Raw genomic sequence first — 7,910 nt, 5'->3', positions numbered from 1 at the left:
TGGAAAAAGTATCGGTAGTTTCTAACTCTATTTTCATCTGCGGAGACTATAACTTGCCTAAAGTAACTTGGATCAACGACAATGAAGGCGTTAATGTGGCAAACCCCATATCTGTAAATGCTTCTCTAATTGTTAACATTTTCTCATATTTAAACATGTTCCAATTGAATTCTATACTTAACTGCTCAAACTAATGCCTTGATCTAATCTTTAGCAATAATTCTAATTCTACTGTCATTGAATCCATTGATCCATTATTACCAGTCGATAAACATCACCCTCCACTTTCTGGAGATATTTGCCATTCATTTTCTAATAACTTACTCAAACCTAATGACTCATTATATCTTAAATTTAAAGATGGTGATTATGCTGGCCTCAGTCAATATCTTTCAGAAATTGATTGGAACAGTATTCTAAGCAATTCTCATATAAATGATGCAGTCATCTTATTTAATGATAAAGTCGCAATTGGGATGGAACAATTTATCCCAAAAGGAAATTTTATTCAACCTAAGTTTCCAAAATGGTTTAGCTCTGATTTAAAGACTCTGATTTTGAAAAAGAAAAGGATCCACAAACTTTATAAACAAACTGGGAATCTCAAATTTTATCAACAATTTTCTCAACTAAGAGAACTTGCGAAGTCTGAATCATCCAATTGTTATAGATCATACATCAATGAAACTGAAACAATGTTGTCCATAAATCCCAAAAAGTTTTGGAGTTTTGTTTCTAATAAGCGTTTCAATAACGATCTGCCAATAAGTATGTTTCTTAAAGATAAACACGCATCTAATGGTACCGACATAGCTAATCTTTTTGCAACGCATTTTTCTTCAGTATATGTTAATAATTCTTCCAATGTTAATTCCTTATTTAGCTATACTAATACTGTAGACCTGAATAATTGTGAAGTGTCAGCTGAGGATGTCAGAATCGCTCTAAGTAAACTTGGTAATGGTAAATGTATTGGTCCAGATGGTATTCCTGAAATACTACTATCAAATTGTAAATCTAGTCTTGCCAAGCCTCTGTCTTTACTGTTTAATATGTCTTTAACAACGAGTGTATTTCCTGATATTTGGAAAATTTCTATAATAAGACCGATATTCAAATCTGGTGATAAATCTAACGTAACTAACTATAGACCCATTTCAATGATATCTCCTGTACCTAAACTATTCGAATCAATTATTACAAAAAAAATAACACCTATATTTAAAAATGTGCTGATTGAGGAGCAGCATGGATTTAGGACAGCCAAATCAACGACGACCAATTTGCTTTCTTTTACTGATACTATTTTTACAGCGTTCGAGAATAATCTTCAAGCTGATGTACTGTATACAGACTTCTCCAAGGCCTTTGACAAAGTTGATCACAACATTTTATGTGCTAAACTTCGTGCTGTAGGCATTAGAGATCCCTTTTTATCGTTTTTAAAATCCTACCTCTCACATAGAAAACAAAGTGTAAAAATCAATAACTTCATATCAAATAGCTTCCTAGTAACTTCTGGTGTACCACAGGGTGCCCACTTGGCCCCTCTTCTATTTAATCTGTTTGTTAATGATGCTGCTAATGTTTTTTCTTTTACAAAATTCTGGCTTTTTGCTGACGATAACAAGATACTTAAGCTAATTAAAAATATTGATGACTGTGTCAGACTCCAAGAAGACATAAATGCATTTCATACTTGGTGCAAAACTAATAACATGGAACTTAACATCGATAAATGCAAAATTATTTCATACCATAAATGTAAACATCCTTTTATTTTTGATTATAAACTTAATGGCCAAGTTCTTTCGATTGTCACCTCTATAAGAGATCTTGGAGTGATCCTAGATAATAAACTAACTTTTCTGGAACACTTTGATAATATAGTAAACAGATCCTTAAAAATTTTAGGCTTTATTAATAGAACTACGTCTGATTTCCAAAGTATGCTTACACTTAAAACACTTTATTGCTCTTTAGTTCGCCCTATTCTTGAATATGCATCTGTAATCTGGTCCCCTCATTATGCTGTTCATATCAAGCGCCTTGAATCAGTTCAACATCGTTTTATAAGAAAAATTGCATGGAAGATGGGATTGGAAAGAGGAGACTATTCATATTCTGATATGGAGAGGTTTTTAAGCATATCAAGTCTTGAAAAACGCAGATGCATTGCAGATATAATCTGCATGTATAAAATTATGAACTGTCTCATTGATGCCCCTGAAATTTTGCAAAAGATTCTTTTTAACGTTCCCACCCGTAGACTAAGAAATAATGAAATGCTTTTCCTCGGTCACTACAGGACCAATTATGGTGCACAGTCGCCTTTGCCCAGAATGATCAGGCGGGTGAACGATCATCAAGATCTTGATTATTATGGTGTAAGGATGTCTTTCTTTACAAATCAGCTAAAGAATCTGTATAGTTAGCCTATGCTTTTTACTTAATCTAAAAAATCTATCATCTGTCTTTGCTGCTTATTTCTGTTCCTTATATTTTTTTATTCCTTTGTAAAAATTTCTTTTAATTGTAATGTTTATAATGGACTTTGTCCGTAAATAAATAAATAAATAAATAAATAAACAATTGTAAAAATACATGCTACGTAGGCCAAACGGGTAGAGCCTTTAAAACACGCATAAAAGAGCACATACAATCATGGTCTAATAATAAAGATAATTCAAATTTTGCCAATCATTTAATAGAAAACAAACATTCTTTCGAATTAAAAAATAATGTAAAAATAATTCATATTGCACCCAAAGGCCATAAACTTGACAAATTAGAAATTCTCGAAATTAATAGATTAAAAAATAAACCCGACGTAGAATTACTTAATGAACAGATAACACATGTGCATTCTCCATTACTTTACCCATTGTAATATAATTTTACTAATGACTTTTTACCCCTTGTTTTTCAGAAATCATTACAAAACCACACTCACGAAGGATGGGACACCAACAATAAAATAAAATACTTAAACTCATTAAAATAACATTATATCCATTCATTTGTTAACCCATAGAAAATTTGTCGATAATGATCCCTAAGATAAAAATAACTTTATTTAATTTACTTACATATAACTTTGAATTATGTATCCTTACCTCTGTTCTGTATAAATACATTTAACTTTTTAATAAATATACCAGTCTCGAAGATGTCGCGAAAGCGATGAAACCGGTCACTGGATATTCCAAATTTGTGGATTAAAGTATCACTCGTGTTTTATTTATATAATAAATTACAATGAACTTCCATCAAGAATTTTCACTTACAAACTTAAATGTTTTAATCATTACATATTTATCAGTTGTATATTTCATAAAAAATAATAATTTTATTTCAGAATTATGGCATACTTATCGAGCAGTGACAGTGCGGATTTGGCATTAGTGAATGATGAATCTTCTAGTGATGAACATGATGTCGATATTCCAGCTGTGAGACGTCGGCGTATTTTTAGACAAAGGCCTGATTTCTTCAATTATTTTGAGGATATTGACTTTAAAATAAGATCTAGGTTGTCTAAAAGCACCGTTGGACTAATTTTAAGTGCAGTCGGAAGTCAACTGAAGTCTGCAACAAATCGAAACTGCCCAGTGACTCCTGCTCAACAAATATTATTGACGTTGAGGTTTTATGCTCTGGGTCAATGTTGCAAGCGGCCGGAGATTTTCAGGAGTCTCTGAGTCTAGTGCATGTGTCATTGTGTGGAGAGTAACACAAATAATTGCCTCCTTGAGACAAACATATATTCGTATGAATCGTGAAAATGCTATTGATTTTTACAGAATATCAAGATTTCCCAAGGTTATCGGAGCCATAGATTGCACTCATGTAAGAATTCAGTCCCTGGGGGGAGGAACAAGCCGAGACTTATAGAAACCGAAAGGGATATTTCTCAATTAATGTTCAAGCTGTATGTGATGCTAAATTATGCTTAAATAATATTGTAGCTCGGTGGCCGGGTTCTGCTCATGACGCAACGATATTTGCAAATTCGTCATTAAAAGCCAAATTCGAGCAAGGATACGCTAGTAGGAGACAGTGGTTATCCAAGAAAAAGATACCCAAGAAAGCCAATGAGGAATCCAGTCACACATGTTGGAACACTATATCATGAATCCCAAATCAGGACAAGAAACTGCATGGAACAATGTTTTGGTGTTTGGAAACGCAGGAAGTACATAATTGAATGTGTTCGTAAGATAAACTCAAAAATCTATATTGTTCGAAGTTCAAATGAACTGCGGAAAAAAAATATCAACACCAGAAATAATACCTATAGCTATTTAAGAGATGAAATTTTAATTTAAAAAATTACTAAAAAATTGAGTATTGCCATGAACATGGCAGATTTTTATTTAATGAAAAAAAAAACATAAATTAAGCAACAGCTATTATATAAAAGACCATTGTCCGTGTTTCATGACATTTTATTTTTTTTTACTATGTTTATCGTCTGTCGAATGTAATAACTAAATAAAACTACGTGGAAATTAAGTCCTACGAAAATATTTAATTAAAAAATGTTTTCTTATGCGCGGTAAAAATTAAAGCATTAAATTTTACGGCGAAATTTCTTAAAAATGCAAGAAAAAAAGATTTTAATAAAAACAAAATATTTCGAACTTCCTCGTTACTATTTTTATCTTTAAAAATCTTTTGTATAAAGCTGTTTAGTCGTATATATGAAAACCTGGTTCTATTCACGCTATTTGACAAATTATTTGAAAAAAAAAAATCCATATCGTAATAAAGACTGCCACAACACTATTTTCAACTGTCAAAAATACCTTCCAGGATTGATTCTACTATAGTGCTGCAGTTAGACTTTATCGTGAGAGGTTTCCTCTCAGAGGGCCGATTTCCAAACCAAGCACACGATGAAGGGAGAATTGCTGAATAAAAAATTGAAAACGTGCTACAACCAGTAATACCATAAAACACGGCGGGTACCTTGTGGCAATGGAGTCAGAGGGTTTTTTTAGCCGGCACTACCCAAAAAGGGTGTCCATGAAGGATTTTCTCTCCAAAAAAAAAAAAAAAAAGTATTCATATTTGAAGGAGAGCAGGAGAAACAAGACATAACCATCATGAGAAGAATTGTAGATGTCAGTTCTCACAACTCAATATTCGGATGTTATTTCAGCTGTTTACAGATTACCTCTGAACAGAAGTTCTCGACAATTTTATTTGAATGCTGAATTTGTGAAGAAAAATTTGATGCCAAATTGGTCAAAAAAGGGTATTTAAGCCACTAAGCTGTATTAGGAATTATTTCACGTGGATCCGGTCATTCTCATTTGTAAACCCATACTGCATCCATGGGTTTACCTGGCATTTCTCTTAAATACTACGAATCCATCAACGCCAACGTTTGTGACTGGTGGGATACCACAGCAGCTGAATGCATGAACAAAGCGGTAAAGGAGGAGGCAGACTATGCATCATTCACCGGAAGTGTAAAGAAGTGAAAAGGGGAGACCTTTAATTCCTGTTGCCTTTGATGGGTGTTGGAGCAAACAATTGTTTGGAAAACAATACAACGCGTTGTCAGGAGCGGCAGCAATTATCGGGTCGACTTTTTGCAAAGTTTTATACCTGGGCGTAAAAAAATAAATACTGTTCATTCTGTGTACGTGCTGGGAAAGGTGAAGAGTACAAAATTTCAGAACACAAGCGCTACAAAAACTTTTCAGGTCTATCTACCGCGATGGAATCGCCCATTATTCTGGGAGGCTTCATCGTTTACTCCCCGACTGCGGAGATATATATCACAAGCACTTTTGAAAAAATCAAGGTGCACGATCATACGGCGATTTGGTTGTTGAAGAAATTGAGTGCAAAAACCATAGTTTTCGTAACTACTGCAATGCGTGTCAGAATGTGCTCGTGAATGTGTGCCAGAATACAAATTATTGGTACTTACACATTCAAACTGGTGTCACTGCGATAAAACACTGGGAGGTTCAAAATTTAACACATCCACTAGAAGTCGATAAATTAACTGAAGACTTCCTAAATGACCCATAACACGTGTTTGGCATTCATGAAAAATGTAAGGATTATTTTTGTATGCCAGAAAAGCGGCGTTATGAGCCCATAAGCCTACTAGCAGCATTAGATGGTTGCAGGCTCATGAGTGAGATGGTGAGTTTAAGTCGAAAGCTCTCTCAACATGCCGAAAGCTTAATTTATAAGGTAACCAGTAATTTGGTAGAAAGTTATAATGCTCAGATTGCTAATTATGTGCAAGGAAAAATAATCAACTTCTCTCAGTGTCGGCCTTACGCAAGCTGTTGCGCTGCTAGGCTTATTAGTTTTAATATGGGTACCCTGTGTTAAGTAAATAATAGCATTTATCGATACTATTCCTGGCCGATAACCTTTCTTTCCCATCCTTCCCTTGACCCATCCTTATGGTACCTACCTAACATCAAGATAGAAGAAATTCTAAATTAGAAGATTAGGATTTAGAACAAAGACCAAACAACATTTTTCGCTTTACAAAAAAGTGATTGGATTCGTCTCGCGTCGTTGAAAACATTGTTACATTTTATAGTGCATTTTGTCATTCAGTGCCCGAAATTGAAGAACATTCAGATCATATTAAAGGTAGGTATCCATTCCATGTTCCTATCCTTTCTTCAAATATTTCCCTATCACAAAACTGAATGAAATTCGTTTTTCATTTACAGTCCGCCATTTCGTTAACACCCTGCACATATAACCCACAAAACCGTTTTCCAAACTGACCCAAACAGTTTGATTGCAAAAGTGGAACAGGCGAGTCTAAAAAAAAACAACAAACAAAACCCAAAAACATCAAAACGCACCAGCTGCATCTAAAGATGCTTACTACGGCGACAATTGTGAAAAACCAGATGTGCCTCTGGAAATATTTGAGTCAGATAAGATAGATTTCCTAGATGGCTTAAAACTGTCTTTTGGGGAAAGAATGGAATCGGAAAGAGTCAAGATAAGCCAACAAAATAGAGCTGAGTTAATGAGCAGGAGAAGGAAGCTATTAACATCCTCGACTTTTGGAGAAGTTTGTAAGAGACAACATACTAGTTTTAAGGGTCCCCTGTTAAAAATAATGTTTTATGATAGCAATATATCCTTCGTGGCTGCAGTAAAATACGGTGTAGATAATGAGGAAGTAGCAAAACTGGAGCAACAAGCAGGTGTTATAATTCAAAGATACGACCAAGATCGCAATTTACCTTTGAAAGAAGCGAAGAAAAAACATTATTTTGGGAAACAAGATAAGTCAAAGGAATATGTTATCAACACAATATAAAATCAACGAGTTAACTATAAATTCTTCTACGGAAGTCCGTGACCTTGGTGTTGTACTTGATAGTAAACTTACATTTAACAAACATATGGAAAATACTGTAGAAAAAGCTTACAAAATGTTAGGGTTTGTCATACGATCAACCAAACCTTTCACAAGAACTGACGCATTAAGAAAACTTTTTTTTCATATGTACGTAGTGTCCTCGAGTTTGGTTCGCCGATTTGGAATCCCCAATATAATACGTACAAAAATCGTATTGAACATATTCAAAATTATTTTCTTAGACAATTAGATTTCAGAAATAATGTTTCATTCTCAAGTAGGACTGAGTCAGCTAATTTTCACAAGGTTCAGAATCTCGCAACTCGGCGTACCATGTTGGATATGAGCTTTCTATACAAAATTGTTAATAACGTAATTGATAGCCCAGAAATTGTTAGAGGCATTTCATATCGAGTCCCTGTCCGTAGAACTCGTCAATCTGTACTCTTCGACATTCCTAACTCAATGACTAATTATTTAAAAAATAGCACTTTACGAAGAATACAGATTACCTATAATGACAGTTTTAGTGACATCGACATACTACATT

The sequence above is a fragment of the Micrasema longulum genome, unplaced genomic scaffold (assembly GCF_059751315.1).
Source record: "Micrasema longulum isolate JH-2025_06_02 unplaced genomic scaffold, ASM5975131v1 h1tg000970l, whole genome shotgun sequence".
In the NCBI taxonomy this organism is placed as follows: domain Eukaryota; kingdom Metazoa; phylum Arthropoda; class Insecta; order Trichoptera; family Brachycentridae; genus Micrasema; species Micrasema longulum.
The sequence above is the reverse complement of the archived record's forward strand: the minus strand, read 5'-3'. Positions refer to the sequence as shown.